We start from the raw sequence: 18,808 nt of genomic DNA on the forward strand, positions 1-18,808 counted from the left end.
TCTATGAGGATTAATTTCTGGCATGAATAATAGTTATGAGCCTGAACCTTACATTGACTTTATCCGTACCTTTTGTGTAAAATTACAGATTTTTGTTTCCTTATTTTAGTTCTTTGGAATTATAATTGGCAGCATGCTAGGGTGAATGTCACTTGAGATCAATTAATCAAACAGCAAGGATCTAACTGAGATAATTTACCTATAACAGGTTTTGAACTGTATGGCAAAAATAGCTACTTAATCTAATGGGATTTGTAGTATGAGTAGATATACTCACTTACTTGAGAGAAAGCATTATTTAATATAATGAGAATAATTTTTGAGCTATACAATTGTACTACCAAACTTTTTACATGTATTCCAGCATTGAGACTGCCCAATTTTACTCTCTGTGTCACAGAAGAAAAATGTTACCAGAAAGTACTGAATATAGAGGTAACTACGAATGGCTATTTATTCGCAAAGGCATTGTATATAAAGGTAGCCCTTGACTTATGACCACAATTTGAACCCAAAATTTCAGTTGCTAAGTGAGACATTTGTTAACTGAGTTTTGCCCCATTTTTTGACCTTTCACGCCACATTTGTTAATCACTGCTGTTTTTTAAGTTAGCAACACAGTTGTTAAGTGAAATCTGGCTTCCTCATTGACTTTGCTTGCCAGAAAGTCTCAAAAGAAGATCACAAGGTTCTGGGACCCTGCAACAGTCATAAATATGAGTCACTTGCCAAGTATCTGAATTTTGATCACGTGACCATGGAGATGCTGCAATGGTCACAAGTGTGAAAAATGGTAATGTCATTTTTTTCAGTGCCGTTGTTAACTTTGGATGGTCACTAAATGAACTGTTATAAGTTGAGGACTCCCTGTATTGTATTTAGAAAGAGAATATGCAGGTTCAGATTTTCTCTTAGCTACAATGATTCGCTGGATGATTTTCAATCAGTTACTCTCAGCCCAATCTACTTCACAGGGTTGTTCTGGAGAAAAATAGAAAATGGCAGTGGTGTACATGCCATCTTGAACTTCTGAAAGAATGACAGGATATACATAAAATATATCTCTTCCCACTCTCTCTTCTGCATACTTCATTTTATCCTCTGGTCATTTAGCATGTATGATTTCATTAAACACTATATATAAAAAGATAAAATGTTATTGTTTATTCCTACAACATACCTGCTTGACCTTTACAGTTACAGACTAGATATTAATTTTAAAGTTTTGTTTCTATGTTGAATCTGTATTGGGACACTTAACTGGCAAAATAGCAAGAGAATTCAGTCTATCATTGCACAGAAGTCTCAAACATCAGTCACATCAGCATCTGGGTCAATGAAAAAATGTGCAAGAATTACAGGTAAACTTCTGGAAGCCAATTTAGGATACTTTGAGGCCTCTTAATAAACTTTTAATGCTTCTGTCAAGCTTCATTCACAAAGAAAATGATACCTATGAAAGTCTAGTGTACACAGCTTCCAACTCAGGATAAGAAAAATTGTTCTACAACATAGATATATTGTAGAATACTGTATAACCTTGAACACTACACTAAAATAAAATGACAAAGAGTTTAGCAAATCAACCAAAGTTACTTTATGTTTCGGACACAGAATAATTTGAACACAATTTTTATTTCATATATAAAAGAAGACGCAATTGACACTTTTAAAAAACAAAATACTGATAATGGGACAGTGACTTTCGTTATTCCTGAAGGACAAAGGACATGATTATAACTTTTCAACTTTACCTCCTGCTATCAGTGCCCAGCAACTTTCACTTGCAGTGACTGTTGCCTGTTTGCTTAATAACAGTGTGGTACACAAGAAAAGACCCACTGGATTAGGTTAAGGCCCATCTAAACCCAGAATTAATTACTCACACTGGCCAACCAGATCCCTCTCAGGTGCTCATAAACAGGAGAGATACGATACCTATTTAGCCTAACATGCTGCTTTCAACCTGGCAATAACAATGCAACTCAAATTCCTATCCGCTATGATTTATCCAATCTCCTTTTAAAGCCATCTAAGTTAGGGGTCATCACATCCTATCATAGCGATGAATTCAACAACGTAATTATGTGCACAGGAGTAAAGGCCTGCTTGCTTTGCTTTAAATATATTTCCAAGATATTTCATTGGATGGTCCAATGGATGTTGAGTATTTCAAGAGGGAGAAAAACTTCTCCATGTTCACCTTATGTATGCCAGGCACGATGGTATACATCTCAGGCATGTCCTTCCTGAGACTTTTTTTTTCAAGTTAAAGAATCCAAACTTATTAGCCTTTCTCATATAGAAAATACAGTAATAATGTTGGATACTTTGTTCTCTTCTACCCTTCAAGTTACATCCTTGTTCAAGTACGGGAACCAAACTGTATAGGATGACATGTGGATGTACCTCATATTTGTATAAAACTATCACAAACATTTGCTCTTCCCAAATGATCCTTACCATCAAATCCTTCCTTTTCATAGTTGCTGCACTCTGACTCTTCTTGATTCTCTCCATCATGGCTCCAAGATTGTTTTTTTGGATAGTTATAAACATCTCTGACCTGACATCAATGTTTAGGAAGTTAGGATTTCTTACTGCAATGTCAATTGGTATGTATGTCAATTGGTATGTATGTATAATATGTATGTCAATTGATATAATGATCCATCATCCTGGCCTGATCACTGCTCAAGTCCCGTCAAAACTGTTCATCAACCAATTGGTCCCAACCTAGATCTTTCATGGACTTTTCTTTTTACTTTCTTCAATTAAGAAAGTGCCCATTGATTCGTAGTCTTTTCTTCCTGTGCCTCAGATAGAAGGTCCATACCGAGAGTGATAAGGACAGCTGAGAAGATTATAGGAAGCTTGCTTCCCGTTATTCAGATACTGCTTATAAGCGCTATGGGCTTAGAGCACAGATAATTTTTAGGGACCCCACTCACACACCTTACGGTCTTTATGGTTTACAGAAACATTGCTCCCCTCTTGGAGGACGTTTCTAAGTGTTTCTAGCAGGACTACCTGATTCTGTAACAGCTTTGTTCCCTATGCCATCCATTTGGTAAACTCGCAAGATTCGTTTCTGTCACCATGTACATGTATACATCCAAACTAGACTGTGTCTTTTCTCTGTGTCATAGAATATACATGTGGGTATGTGGGTATATGCATATTTTTTTGTCATGTTTACATAGCATATATCGGAGGTGGTGGCCTTTTGAGAGCTGTATGCAATGTAATTTCATTTTAATGTATGCCGATTAGTGTACATTTAAAGTGACAATAAAGTTGTTCTAAGTTCTATGAATCCAGAAAAGGTTAGGTCCTCTTATTCTTGGCACTAAGTTTAACCAAAAACTTTTCAATGAGGAATTTTGTAAATGTTTTTTTGAAAGTACAAATATGTAGCGTCAACACCTCCATCCAGTTTACCATAAAAAATTCTAAAAGGTTGATGAAGCAGAATTTAGCTTTGTGGAATGCATGTTGATTTCCCTTCAAGGCTTATACATCGATTTGCACAGCTATTTTTTTTCCCCCTTTGATTACCTGTAATACCAGTTTGTCTAGAATAGAGATTAAGCTGCCGGGTTTATAAAAATTGTTGTCACATTGACTACCTTCAAATAATCTGGCACTGAGACGAATTTGAATGAAAAGTTACCTATTTTTGTTAGGAAATCAGCAACTTTACATTTTAGTTCTTTATGTGAATGCAATGAGGACTCTGTAATATCCTAAATCCATGATGGTGAATCTATGGCACGCGTGCCACAGGTGGCACGCAGAGCCATATCTGTGGGCACGTGAGCATTGACCTAGCTCAGCTCCAGTGTGCATGTACGCACCGGCCAGCTGATTTTCGGGCTTTCCGGGCTCATTGGGAGTCAGGAAACGGTCTGTTTCCTGCCTCCAGAGAGCCCCCGGGGTGGTGGTGGGGAAGGCCGTTTTTGCCCTCCCCAGGCTCTTAGAAAGCCTCTGGAGCCTGGGGAGGGCAAAAAACTGGCCTACCTGGTCCACCATGCCATCATGTGCCAAAAGCGGGGGAAGCGTGGGGCACACTGAATTATGGGTGTGGGCATGCATGCGTGTGACCTCGCCGCTTCCCCCGCTTTTGGCACATGACAGCAAAAAGGTTAGCCATCACTGTCCTAAGTCATCCTAGAATATCTTCTCTTGTCACCTCAGCTGGTTTTTGTTGTTCTAGATCTGAACCTGAGAAACTTAATGCAGGGCTAAGTATCAGTTTTTTGTTTTCTAATAGTAAACACAGATTCAAATAACTCAATCAGATTGTCTGCAGTTTCCACATTCTTGTTGTGGTCCGGCAGCGGCCAGCAGAGTTGGCAGCAGATTTGGACAGTGAGGAAGTTGGAGAGGAATGTGGACTAGTCCTGGTGTCTGGAGAAGGCTCAGAAAAGGGCTCTGTATCGGTGGCAGAGAGGGGGCCAGGGCCATCTGGTAGTTATGTGTTGCCTCTGGAGCCTCCGGAATCTGACATCAGCGAGGCAGAAGAACAGTGTGAGCCTGTTCAGTGTGCGCATGTGCAGAGCTGCCAGAAGGCAAGAACAATTAAGAAAAAAAAGGGTGACTTGTGAGTAAGCCTTGGAGAGGATTGGCTCCTCCCATAAGACATAAAAGGGGAGCAAACAGACATGAGCCTTTGCAGGAAGCAATTAATTCATATAGTCAATTCAAGCTCTGAGAAGTCTGTTTGACTCTGTGCTCCGTTTGGCCTTGCAAAACTAATTGATAATTAGGTCTCTGGCAGCATTTCAAGGGAGATAAAGGTGGGTGCTTATCAACATTACCCTGAAAGACTGTGTCAACTTGAGCAGACATCTGTCGGAATCTTCACAGACAGTTTGTGAATCATTACGGGCTGTGAATGACCATAATTCACAGCCGTCTCAATAAAAGAGGTTTTTTGGGACTAAGATTGTGATTTATGCTTTCTCAGGAAGCCTAGGTCAGAACAATTCTTTTTCAGAATCCTTTATCATATAATGATCTAAACATTGATTTTGGGCTTTTAATATATTTAAATAATTTGTTTCCTGTTTTCTGTCACACTTCCTCAAGTTCTTCTTATTAATTTTTTATTATTATTTTACTATTTTTTGTGTGCGCCAGAGTTTGTGCTCTTTCCTGTTCTCCTTATTATGTCAGGGCTTCCATTTCCTAAAGAAAGCCTTTTGCAACTTCCTAGAAAGTACTAAACAGCCATGCTGGCTTTTTTTCTGGATTTAATTATGGAATGCATTTTAGCTGAGCCTAAACCATTGTGGTTTTACATAGTCGCCAAGACTATAAAGAGATTTGGCCCTCTTGACATTTTTTCTCAGTTTATTTTCATAGGATCATGGAAGTGGAGAGATCCCCTAGTTCCTGCCAGTGCAGAAGTCAAATACTCTAGTACAGGTAGTCCTCACTTAAAATATAATTGGGACAAAATTTCTGTCACTAAGTGATGTGGTCATGACGCTCAATGTCATATGATCATACTGCTTACTTGTGGAAATTTTGGCACTTCATTTGCAGCTTTGCAATCTTCTGCTGGCTTTACTGCCCAATAAGGTTGCAAACGGTGATTATGTGACAGCTGGCTACTGTAATGTCATAACTGAGAGCCAGGTGTCAAGGGTTAGGGTTAGTAACTGATTGCATTTAGATGAAGATGCTTGAATATACTGAGTCACACTTATATACAGCTTCCAATTTCCACCTATATTTAAAAATCTGAGGATATTTTTTTCTTCTTCTTGTGAAAAACTAAGATTACCGCTTAGAAAATTTTATTTTCAAATTATGATCTATTCATGGCCTTTAGGCTATTACAAACATTTGTACAAGGACAGATAATCAGTTCAGATATAATAGAAATTACCTCCTTGGACAATTTTGGACAAAGAAGCAAGCTAAATTATGATAAGGAGAAAAAGAGGAGCATACCATGAACTTGAAGTATTGTTCAGAATCGATGTTGATCAGAATGGAATAAAAAACCAACAAAGAAACAAACAATTTTTTCAATGTAGGGAAGAATCTGAAATGCTACAACTGATCTCAAAACAAAACAAACAAAAAATCCCCCAAATCCCCCAAATCCCCATAAAGGAACCGAGGATGTGTTAATATAAATCAAAGTTATGTGAGAAATAATAAAAGAGAATTTAAGGATTTTTTTTTTTGCAGCACAATTGAATATACATGTTATAAGGGTTAATTTTGCAGAGACTGGCTGTCAATAAAATGGTTGCTTGTAGCTTCTACTGTCTTTGAAAAACTGATACTCATTTCTGTACAAGGATATATTAATCAGATATGAATAGCATAGCATTTCATTTACTATTGATCTGCTCCTAATCAGAAATCAAAAATGTACCTTATCCCATGACAAAGTGCAATTATCTATTTTGTTAATTACTATAATTATCTTCCCCACATTTATTTTGACAGCAGTGTCAGCAGCAGAAAACTATTTCTTCAAATTGCCTCATGCCAATTATGAATTACAAATTCATACAATTTTGACAAATGATTTTCATGCTTCTTTGCGCAGACTTTCAGGCTTTTTTGAATCAAGTTACCAAACTGTATTAGCCTCTAAAACCTTATCCACTCCAAGTATTAAGAATCCTGTAAAGAAAGTTAAATAATACTGAATGGTAACAAAAGTTCACATTTTATCATCTTATTAGAAGAAATTATCAATGAATCAAACAAATCTGAAGAATCCTAAACTGAAGTCATATAAGAAATATGACTCCTCATTAAATATATGAGAAAGTAGCAACAATATTTATAGGATTGTAGGGCAGACTGCACATAGATAGTTCCAACTTATTATTTCATAATTTCCTTGAAGGATTTTTTTAGGATGGCATCACCATTTTAGGTCTACAAACACGTACAGTAGCTTCAGCCATGTTTCATTGGGATCTGATGGAACTGGCTATGTATGCAGTCTTATAAATTAAGTTTAAATACATTAATTTAAGGTAAGGTGTAAGATCATTGGGCCCGAAAAAGGTTTAGGATTTCAGCTGTACAGTTCCAGCAAATTGTTGGCATGCTAATACATTTTGTATCTTTGAGTGACTAATATGTTTTGAAACTATTAACAAGTTTTGATGCCAAGTTTGTAATGAGACAACAATTTCATCTGCTTCATAAGATCTTGAATGCTATGAATCATACTTTTACTTAGCTATGAATATTGAGGGCAAGCTACTAATGAAAGATGAGTTGACTTGCATGAAACCACTTCATGTATAGAAATATGCCCTTGGAACTCACTTCAGTGTTATGGATTTCATCTGTTTTATATCTTATATTTTTGTGGCCTCATTTTGAATTCTATACCTTATTGCTTTTCAAGTAGTTCTTGCATAGGAAGGAACAAAGTGAAAATTTAATCCTCAGCTAGAACTGGTATAAGTACCACCTAAGTACATCAGTATAAATATCTTGCTCTCCTGTTCAACTAGAATTAATGTTGTAGTTCAAACCTTTGCATAGACTTGGCAATTCAACTTTCAGAACATGGGAGTGAGAAAATATGTACTTTGTTCAACTAAAATGAAACATGTAGCAGTTTCTGAAATAAAAGCAGTGATTAAATATTATTATCCATCAAATCATAATGCCAGTACCAAGATTATATAGCTTAAATGTTTTCCACCAGCACCTATATGAATATTTACAGTATTTAATCTCTATATATTAAGCTTCATTATTATTGTCACCATCTTTAATGTTCCTTTTTAAATTATTTCCTGTCATTGTGTACCCTGTTCCACTTCTAAATCTATGGAGTTGTGTGTGTGTGTGTGTGTGTTTATATGGAAATACACTCATATATCTGGGTGTGGGTTTTTTGTCAGGAGAAGGAGGAAGGGAACGAAAGAGAGAGAGAGAGAGAGGGAGAGAGAGAGTGTGTTTTAAAGAAGAGTTTGGACAACCATTTGTGTGAAATGGTATAGGTTTCCTGCCTGAGCAGGGAGTTGGACTAAAAGTCCTCCAAGGTCCCTTCCAACTCTGTTATTCTATTTTCTATTCTAATCTGTTTTGTTCTGTTCTGTTCTGTTTCAGACATCTGATAATAGATGCTAATAAACGTTGCTAATGCTACAATAAATTGTCTTTAAGATGTATCAAGATTACATTATTTACTTATCTTAATTTGTCCCATGCATGTCAGTATTTATTTATTTATCATATTAATATGGTTTGGAGAAGATATCTGTTAACCATTTTGTCTATGCATTAAAATGGGTAGAGTGTCTTCAGAGTATTTTCTAAAGCCCAAACCCTGTCTAATCTAGCAACCTTTCCCACAATTACCAACAGATAAATATTGTAAATAATAAAAGAATGGCCTCTTCCAATATTTTCCCCAATAAATGGTACTGAGAGGCAAGATGTCTCTGATTCGAAGATAGTATTTAACTATGCTGCAAAGCAACCATTGATAGCCTAATATTCCATGCATATTCACTCTGTAAAGCCATTCAAGTATCAATTTTTAGTCTCCTCAAATTCTCATTTTGAGAATTAAGGAGAGGAGGGAGAAGAATGTCTCTCTTTTCAATAACATACATTATTTTATATATCTTTCTTTCCACATGTTTGTCTTTTTTCTAAAGAGCTTTAGACACAGAATTCTATCTAGGTTAGTCTAAAACAGAGCCATAATACAAGTAATTAGACTGGATTTTATATATGAGATGCATTTATTTGAAACATTTTATTCTACATCTTTTAGTACTCTACAAAACTCAAGCTGCTAAAATATATATATCAGTCATAGAAAACATAGTCATAGAAATAATTATCAATTGTTTGGTTCCAATGATATCCCTGCTTCACAGTACTGTACAGTAACCATAAAAAATCAGCTGAAATTACCTTCTTTAAAAGAGGTGTCACCATTTAAAGAGAATGGCTCCATGCCTGTTTCTGACCATAAATGCAGTATTATTGGGAAAAAAAAATCTATTTTATTGGCGTCTCACAGCAAAAAGTAGCATGGTAGACCATCAACTGACTAATAGATGGTGAATTCATTGACAATATGGGTCTTCTCCTCTTCATTAGCATCATGTACTGGTAGCTATGCTGGTCCCATTATTTCCAGAGCTTAAGTATCTGGAAACAAGCCTTTTGCTGCTTATCTGTAGCTATAGTCTTGCCTAAGTTTGATCACTGAAGTATTATCCTATTATTTTAAAAATTACAAATGCATCCTAATGTCAATTTTAGCCTGATGTGCTTTATAAAAAGACTTTGGAAAACCTTGGTTAGTTGTGGTCAATATAAACGTCGGTTCTCAAATCCATTTGGGATTGTTGACGGTGGCTTAGTGATTCAGATGTAAAACTTAAGATATCTTAAATGAAAAAAGAATCTTGGTTTTAAATATTTTGTCTGCATTGGGCCTTCGTGAAGCCACCTCTCTGTTTTCTCCTTGTATGTGTTTCAGATATCTTTCCTCTTAACTGGACTGCTTAGTCACTGCACTTTCTTGCGACTTTTTTATTGGCTTCAATAAATAAAGTGATATTCTCCTGATATGCGTGCCAGAGCTTTTATTTTCTTCACCACGCCACAATTTGTACTTTTACCGTTCCCATCACCACAGGGCCCATTTTCAAACTATCGTTTTTAAAGGTCACTTGTTTTGTTCCAATGCAGTTGAGCCTGACCATGATTTAACGACACCTCAACAAGCAGCATTAAAATTACCCTCTGTATGCGATCATAAATAATTATCCGGCCAAAGAAAAGAAAGAAATTTAAAAGAAAGAAAGAAAGAAAACAATATTTCTTTCGCAAGAAGCCAAGACGGAGGATATTAGTTAAAATGTTAAAGTATATTAACCAATTATGTGAAATCCTTTCATATTGGCTTGCTTCATTTCAAACATGGCACAGGCTATTTTGTCTGTGAACTCGAGTGGAACAAAAAGCTACAGAATGCAATTTGTGTCAGGAGTTGGACTACAGAAGGACAACTAATTCTAATTAGTACAAATTCCCCACAGGCCAAAAAGGAGGCCTAATGCAGGAACCAACTGCCTAATGCGGTTTCTATCATGCAACAGGTGGGCAGAGGTCTCCCAAAGGTTGTCATGGTGATAGCTACTGGTAGACCTTTCGCTGGACACCAGTAATTAATTGAGTGCATGGCCAGTCTTTGAATGTGATATCTTTTAATATACTTCAGAAGTAAAAAAAGAAAGAAGAAAAAAATGTCTCTTTTAATTGGTTAAAATTAAAATAGCAGAAGAGTTTGCCAAGAACTACAGTAATGTAATGCAAGTCTTTTCAAACCCTCAAACTGGAATTCTTTGCATATCTACAGGAAGAGTGGTATGTTAAGAAAAAAAAAAGGGGGAAGAGGGAGCCAAACTTACTGGGAAGAAAGTCTCCATCAACTAATAATATGGGTATTTTGCAAGACATATTTCTAAAGCAAAATTATGTGTGCAGCTCATTAACAGTCATTATTATGTATACGTTAAAAATACAGGTTTAAGATATGGAAAAGTTATGAGGACAGGATTGAGGATTTTTAAAGTGGAATGAAAATGAGACACAGAAAAGGGAAGAAAGATCAGAAGTTGGAGAGAAAAAACTATGAAGTCATTATTGGAATGCAGAGTAAAATCCACAATATTTATTCATTTTACTACAATAAATAGACTTGCTCTCCAGCTCTAAATCTATCTTTGAGTTTTGCTCCTTAAATTACTGGATCCGGGAACTCATTTTTCAAATTTCTATTCCATATATGGAAATAATTCTCCCTTCAGAGCAATTTATTTATTTATTTTTTTAAATGAGACAAAATCAACACGGTCGCTTCATTCTTGCTTTTAAGGAGAAGTGCAACTTCGAATGTTTTTCAGTTAACACAGGCATAAAATTTACTCCACTTTGTTTTAGAATTAGTTTGACTGTAAGTTTTGAAGGTTTAGGGAAGTTTTGCCTTTCCCATTGCAGGGTCAGAAATTTCTTTTATTAAAAAAAGACATCTTAGAGACTGCAAATAGTGCAGTCAGGATATTTGAAACTGACTGTTTCTTTTCCTAGCTTCATCCTAAGCAACAATGGAATTTATCTGGAAAGGCATACAAGATTAAAATATAGACACTACCACTAAAGTATTTCAATGGTCCTTCTGATTGCCAAACACATTGAATTTTTTTTTTTTTTTTAAAGTATGTGATAGGTTTTCTTGTGAAACCAATCCTCATTTTTGGTCATGAGAGGCATACAATCTCTTAACATGGAAACCTTATTTAATTATCTGAATCCCAAATTAATTTGCTAACTAGGAAACTCTGGAATTTATAGCCTCAGTAAGGGAAAGCCTGATTTATAAAACTTTGTTTGTTTTACTTTTATCTTCAATTTCAGCATACATTTTTGTCTGTATTACTTTATGATTTTATAACATGCTTTACTCTAATCAATGGGGCCATTTTTGTTTTGTTTTGCTGGTCAATGACCCAACTAAAATAACTGAGTATCTAAATTAGTAGATTTCACCAGATCTTATAGCAATGAATATATTAATTATAGAATGTCATAAATCTGTCTCTTAATTGAGGCACTGCACTGTGCTATCTTTTATTTCCTCTGGGGTCTGAGAGGAGGGAAGCAGAGGGGGGCTTCAGCTGGTTTGGGCTAGTTCGGGCGAACCAGTTGTTAAGATTCTGCGCAGTTCGGCGAATTGGCAAATCCCACACTGGCTGGTCCTGCCCACCCTGCCCGGCCCCACCCTATCTCGCCTTGCCCACCATGGCCGGTGGCTAGAGTCACGCCCGCGCCCAGCTACTCTCTGTCTAGAGTTGTGCTCACTTGCCCAGCCATGTGGCCCAGCTGATTACCGCGCCTTGTCCGCTCTGCTCACCATGGCTGCCATGAATATACGGTGCTTGGTCGAAGGGCCGCCTCAGAATGGAAACAGCAAGGCTCAGCCGCCTTTCAGGGCCTGGCTCTTGCCATCCTTCTGCCTGCAAGCCACCCATTCGCCCATTGCCTTGGGTTGGGGGACGCGCCAGTCCCTGGCTCTGGCCTTCCCCTGGGCCTCCATCCACAAGGCAGCCACTTGCCCTTTGGCTCGGGGGACACACCAATCCCTGGCTCTGGCCTTCCCCAGGGCCTCTGCCTGCATGCCACCCACTTGCCCGTCTCCTCGAGTCGGGGGATGTACCAGTCCCTGGCTCTGGCCTTCCCCAGGACCTCTGCCTGCATGCCACCAACTCGCCCTTCCCCTTCGGTCAGGGGACGAGCCAGGGACTGGCTCTGGCCTTCCCCGGGTTCTCCACCCACATGCCGGGATGTTGCTGTGAGAACGGTGTGAGCCCCATGGGCTAGAAGGTAAGGCTGATGGCGGGGAAGGAAGATCTGCTCTGGGCTTGCTGCACTCAGCCGAAGGACCGCCTCAGTGAGGGGACACACATGGCGAGGCTTAGCTGCCTTTCGGACCCAGCTTCAGCTTCCAGGGGCTTTCTGGGTGGGAGACCTGAGAGAAAATGCCACCCCCAAAGGCTGCCCGCTCACCCATCCACCAGCCGGGCTGGCCTGGAAGCGGCATATCCCCTTGTCGTGGGCTGGATGGGGGATGAGGTCCTACAGGCGGCAGCCCGGAGCAGGCTGAAGCTCGCCATATCCCCCTCCCCCACTGAGAAGCCTGCAGCCGCCGGTCTTTGCCGGCGCAAGAAGCCTGCAGCCACCGGTCTTTGCCAGCACGAGATGCCTGCAGCTGCTGCTGCCAGCTTGGTTCTGGCCAGCAAAGAGGCAGCAGCTGCAGACCCTTCACGCCAGAAAAGAGTGGTAGTTGCAGGCTTCTCACGCTGAAAAACACCAGTGGCTGGAGGCTTCTCACGCTGGCAAAGAGTAGTGGTTGCAGGTTTTTCGCTGTTCTGACCTAAGCTTCCGAGTCAGCAAAACACACGAGTAGTCCCAAAAACCTGTTTTATTTTAACAGCTGTGAATTCTGTTCATTCACAGAAGAGTCCCAAATAGTTGTAAAGAATCCTTCGGGATAAAGCTGATAATCACCCACCTTTATCTCCCTTGACACACTGCCAAAGACCTAATTGGCAAAGCCACACGTAGTCCAAAATCAAACACAGCTTCAGCTTTTAAACTGCACAGAATTAACAATATTGCTTCCTGCAAAGGCCCATGTGCCTTTGCTCCTCTTTTAAGTCTTATGGGACGGGCCAATCATCTCCAAGCCCTACTCCCGAGTCGTCCCTTTTGTTTTAACTGTTCTTGCCTTCTGGCAGCGCATTGGGAAGAAGCTCCCCCTGTTCCTCTACCTCTCTCAGCTTGTCTTTCGTCCTGAACTGCGAACGTAATAAATCACCACAAGCAGAACTGAGATTCAAAGTTTACTCCGGGTTTTTGCAGATTCACAGTCAAAAGTAAAGTACAAGTCGGTTGTTTGGTTCAAAGTCAGGGCTTCCCAGACCGCCCCACCATCAATGGCGAGCTCCGGTAGGACTCGACAACTTCACTGAGGTCTGACTCTGGAGGTTCCGGAGGCAGCACGTACCTCCCAGATGACCCTTTCTCTGCCTCCGACGCAGAGTCCTTGTCCGAGCCTTCCCCAGACTCCAGGACTGGCCCATGTTCCTCCCCAGTTTCCTCACTGTCTGACTCTGCTGCCAGCTCCTCAGGCTGCTGGTGGACCACAATACCCGCATTGAAAAAGCAGCAGCTGCAGGCTTCCCACGCTGAAAAAGCAGCGGCGGCTGCAGACTTCTTGTGTTGAAAAAGAGGTGGCGGCTAGGTGCAGGCTAGTATCTCGGGGCAGGGTCCTGTGCCCAGCTGCACTAACAAAGGCCGGAAGTATCGCCCGCCATTTCCTGCTACAAAACCTAATTCATGCTCAAAGAGAAGATGGCAAGCATGGGTAGAAGAACCATGCCACATCTTTGGGCGATGCACTAATTCTGCCCATTCCTGTACTAGGAAGCCCTGTTCCCTGTCAGCCATACCCTTATAGCCTCTCATCTGGATTACTACAATGCTTCATGCACTTATTGTAAATTGGTTCGGTATCTTTGTTGTATGGATTTATTTTTGGATGTTTTTACTGTTTTAATTATTTTTGTCTTAACTGTGGTTTAGAACTGTAAACTGCCCAGAGTCACTTGGCTGAGATTGGGGATGGGGTCTATAGAAATTGAATAAACAAACAAACAAATAACATAAGAGAGCTGTCTAGAATAATATATCCCTGGTAAAGTTGAAGACAAGAAAGAATGAATCATACAGGCATCCACTCTTTCCCCATCTCTCCAAGTGCAAATCAAACTATTGCAGTATGAAAGTACTATAAACAGTAACTTCTGTTAACATATATATATACCATAAGTTTGATATAAGCCACTGATCAGTCCTGGAAAGTTACTACATATATATTTTCTCATTTAGATTCAACAAATCTGTACATTTTGTTAAACATATTTAACTCATAAATACTATGTCAGAATTTCCTTCGTCACTACCTCAGTTTTGTTACAGAAGTAAAATCATACACGGAGGACGCATTTACAAGTTGTCTTCATGAATTCACTCACATCTGAAACAGGGAAATGTTGGAATTTCCTTAACAGGACATAGTCTACCTTAGCTTTTGCCAGCTTGATTTCATGTGACTGATCTCAATTTCAACTCAACATCAGACTGGGCTATTTCTCTGAATAATATCAACCTGAATAGAAATATCTCTTTAGCAAAGGTAGAGAAACAGGCTTGCTACACACAAAGCTGTAGTGTTATTTAATACAAGACCTCAAAAGATATAAAAGGTAAATATTATATTTATTTACAACCAATTTTTAGCAACAGTTCAAAATTGCAACGGCACTGAAAAATTAGTCCTCACACTTACAGCCATCGCATCATCCACTCTTTTGATCACATGATCAAAATTTGAGCAGTTGGCAATCAGCATTTATTTACAATGGCTGCAGTGTCCTGGGATCATGTGATTGCCATCTGTCACCTTCCAACCAGCTTTCACCAAGCAAAATCTATGGAGTGAAGCTGAATTTGCTTAATGACTTAATGATTCACTTAAGAACTGTGGCAAAAAAAAATTGTAAATCAGGCACGATTCACTTAATAACTGCCTTCCTTAGCAATAGAAATTCTGGTTCCAACTGTGATCATTAGTTGTCTGTAGCAAATGGTGTTGGATGTACAGCACATGTAACATCACTACTACGAGTTGCATTGGCTACTGGTGTGTTTCCAGGTTCAATTCAAGATTCTGGTTGTCACTTTTACAGTCCTACATGGCTTGGAACTGGGTTACCCGAGGGACTGTATGATTTCAAGAGTCTGTACCTGTCCAATTTGGTCCATCAGATTGGACATGCTGTAAATCCCATAAGATAGGCCTTCTCTCCTGTAGCCCCTGGTCTGTGGAATCTTCTCTCTTTGGAGATTAGAATGTCTCCGACTCACTTGGCCTTTTGGAAGGCTTAAAATCTTGGTTGTGTGACCAGGCCTGGGATTTTAAAGGTATTATTGACCTCATTTCTTGGCTTTATTGTTAACTGATTGGTTATTTCGATTGCTGCTTGTATTTGTTTTGTATTGTTTCTATTCTTTTTCACTGTTTTATCAGTTTAGAACCAGTAGCCACCTAGAATCATTTGGTTGAGATGGGCCGCCCTAGAAATTGAATAATTAAATACATTTATTACTAAAAATAAAGGTTGGTGAATTTCTTGTTCTAAAAAATATAATTTTACACTACTTATCCATGAATACAAACATCTATCTTTGTATAACTATTAAGTAGCTCACTGAAACACTTCCAGGGGGATATGAAAATATTAGAAAGTATTACTTCACAGAAAGAAGCTTGAAACCAACTTCCGGCAGAAATCGAGACTCACTCATCAGTAACTGAGTTTAAACATGCTTGGGATGAACACATATCCACCCTAAGACAAAAATTAAAAATAAATAAAATACAACAATAATAATTAAAATAATAAATGAATTAATTACAAAGAAAAAACCCACTAAACTCAAAGGGCAGCCTCGATGAATCATTGGGTCTTTTTCTGCCATGTTTTTATGTTTCTATATGCTAGTTTAGTCCTCTGTCACGAGAATGATTTTATTAATCCAATGCCTTCAGAGCTTCCTGACATTATTATTGTTTGGTCTCTACCATAGGCAAATATGTGGCTTCTTTTAATAAAAAATTTGCATGAAGCTGCTCTGAAAGACTTCCATAGGATAACATTATTTTAGTGTTGTCTGATTATCTTGGTGAAGAAAGAAGGCTGAGATCAAGGGATAGGGGGAAAAAAATCAGACTAAAGATTAACAGGAATAGCTCTACAAGTTGTAAAACAAATGATGATCACTCCTTTTTGGCGTCTGGCTATGCCAAGCTGGGGGAGAAAAAAAATAGGAGCTTTAGAACACTGACAATCTGGTATATTGAAGTATGACCATTATTTTTTATTTTCCACGTTTTTGGTCCAAAGACAGTTCTGAGTAATTGATTCCCATAATGAGCTATGGTTCGTTAGTCAATTTAATTTATAATTGAATTGGATGGATGTAACTCTGTGTAAAATTGTCTCTGAAGAATCTGTTTTGTTCGTCTGTTCAACTTGTGGCAGGGATAGAAGAAAATCTAAATTATTCCTTTTTGCAAGGAGGGAAAACTCTAAAAAGTAGCAGCTTCCCTTGTGAAAATAAGAAGCAGGGGAGAAACAGTTGCAGGGTAAAATCTCACACTATTCACAAAAATGTACGAAAACCTTTTAATTTACATATTAGGGTTAAGGTTGACACAATTACATCTGGAAGATAACTCTCTTTCTTTCTCCTTTGAAGGTTAGAGATATATCCAAGTACAGTAAACATTATATTATATGTGAGTGCCTGTGCACAGTCGCACACACACAAATATATAATGTGCTCAAGTAAAAAAGTATTCTCCACTTTAACACAAGCTACAAATCTCAAAATTATTGTATTATAATGTTAGAAGCCGGCAAGTCGTTGGCTTAAATTGATGGTTAAAGAGTGGCAGAAATTGTGTTATATGAAGAAGGTTCCAGATTCATTCTCACGCAATTGCAGTAAAAAAAAAAAAAAAAGGAATTGGAGAGCAGATGATGTGACAGACCTCTGCTTCAAGCCCTGGGGAACTGCTGCCAATCAGCTAGACAATAGAGTAATGGGCCAAATGGGTCAACAGTCTGATCAGATGTTAGGAAGCTTCCTATAATACTTATGTCATATTTCGGTGGCCTTTGAAGAATAAAGATGCTTACAAATACAGCATATATTTCATACAACATAATAATTTCATACAGTAATATCACTAACCAGTTTTACTAATCAGAACGATGTTATTGTTTGGGCCTTTTAAGTCAATCTTGACTCAGGAGGACTACCTGTGCAGATTCAGTTTGCTCAGCAACTTTTGAAAGTGGTTTGCCATTGCCTCCTTCCTAGGACTGAGAGGGGGTGACTGGCCCAAAGCCACTCAACTGGCTTTTGTCTTAAGGGAAGACTAGGTTTCCCAGTTTCTAACCTGATGCTTTATCAATTACACCAAACTGCCTCTCAATCAGACTAGAAGGTCTCTTCTAACTCTGTTATTCTGTTATTCTGCTTGCCATAGAACAGACAAAATATGTTTGTATTTTGGGGGGAAACATCAAACGATGCTGGAGGACAAAAAGTTTGGCCTGACATTATCCTAATAACAGAGTATCTTGATCTCATTCACTATATGAGTCAGCAGTCTTTTCTAGCCAACACGACTTTTGACCAACTGTTTGAAAGAGCCAATTATTTATAACAGGGGTCTCCAACCCCCAGGGCATGGCCCACTACCAGGCCGTGGCCCGTTCGGAACTGGGCCACGGAAGTGGCAGCTGAAGGCATGTGTGCGTGGCTCCATTTGCGCGAGTAGCAGACAAGCTGCATATTCAGCTCCATTTGTGCGAGAGGTGGGTGCACATGGCTGCCGCTCATGCAAATGAAGCTGCATGCGTGTGCTCGCCCGCCATTTTTACGGAACCATTGCCTCTCCCTCCCCCACTGGTCTGCAAAGCTGGAAAGTTTGGGGACTACCAATTTATTCATTAGATCCCTCCTAAAAACATGTGAAGTAATTTGTAAGAAGAGTTACATTTATTTATTCCTTACCTGTCATTGTGATTGGCCAGAGAGCCAATAGCTTATTTTTGCAGATGGAAACATACAATCAAAAGATACATGGAGACATAGTTGGCCATTATACATAGGATATGGGCTACTTCTAGTTGAGTGACTTTCATTTAGTACAACCCCCATTCTGTCAGTGACAAAAATATATGTGCAGTTTTCAGAACTAGGATCTAGAAATAAAATATAACATCTAGCTGACTCCTATTACCATTATCTACCTTTGAAACATTAACCGAGCCAATATTTGTTTGACAGGATGCTCCAGATCATAAGTTACACATTCATTCCCCTGGGCTTGAAAAAACAGTCATACTGAGCTCCTACTCAAGTGCCGCTTAAAAACTTGGATGTTGCATTGGTTTAATGAGCCCCAAGCATATGATGTACTAACCCAGGCCATGCAAACATCTAGCTTTGAGGATAATGAGATGTTTGATAACATCTATCCAAATGACTGAAGCATTGGAGCCACATGACATGCTTCAGGGAAATGGCAGAAATCCTCTAGCATTCACCCATCAGCCAGTTTGATCTTTGTCAGAGGCAGCCTTTGAAGATCTCT

General features: G+C 38.9%; 1 protein-coding gene and 1 long non-coding RNA gene across 3 annotated transcripts in view; one reads left to right on the forward strand and one right to left on the reverse strand.

Moving 5' to 3' along the window:
- The window catches only part of LOC148114644 (uncharacterized), a 296,681-nt gene that overhangs the window by 103,840 nt on the left and 174,033 nt on the right, over positions 1–18,808 (reverse strand). The gene's annotated exons all lie outside the window — the stretch shown is intronic.
- The window catches only part of LOC117677160 (uncharacterized), a 50,887-nt gene continuing 42,275 nt past the window's right edge, over positions 10,197–18,808 (forward strand). The window contains exon 1 of the long non-coding RNA XR_004594670.3: positions 10,197–10,383. This is a non-coding gene — a long non-coding RNA (uncharacterized LOC117677160). The remainder of the gene's footprint in view (positions 10,384–18,808) is intronic.

This window comes from Pantherophis guttatus, chromosome 3 (assembly GCF_059756535.1).
Source record: "Pantherophis guttatus breed Tessera chromosome 3, ASM5975653v1, whole genome shotgun sequence".
NCBI classification, from domain to species: Eukaryota; Metazoa; Chordata; class Lepidosauria; order Squamata; family Colubridae; genus Pantherophis; species Pantherophis guttatus.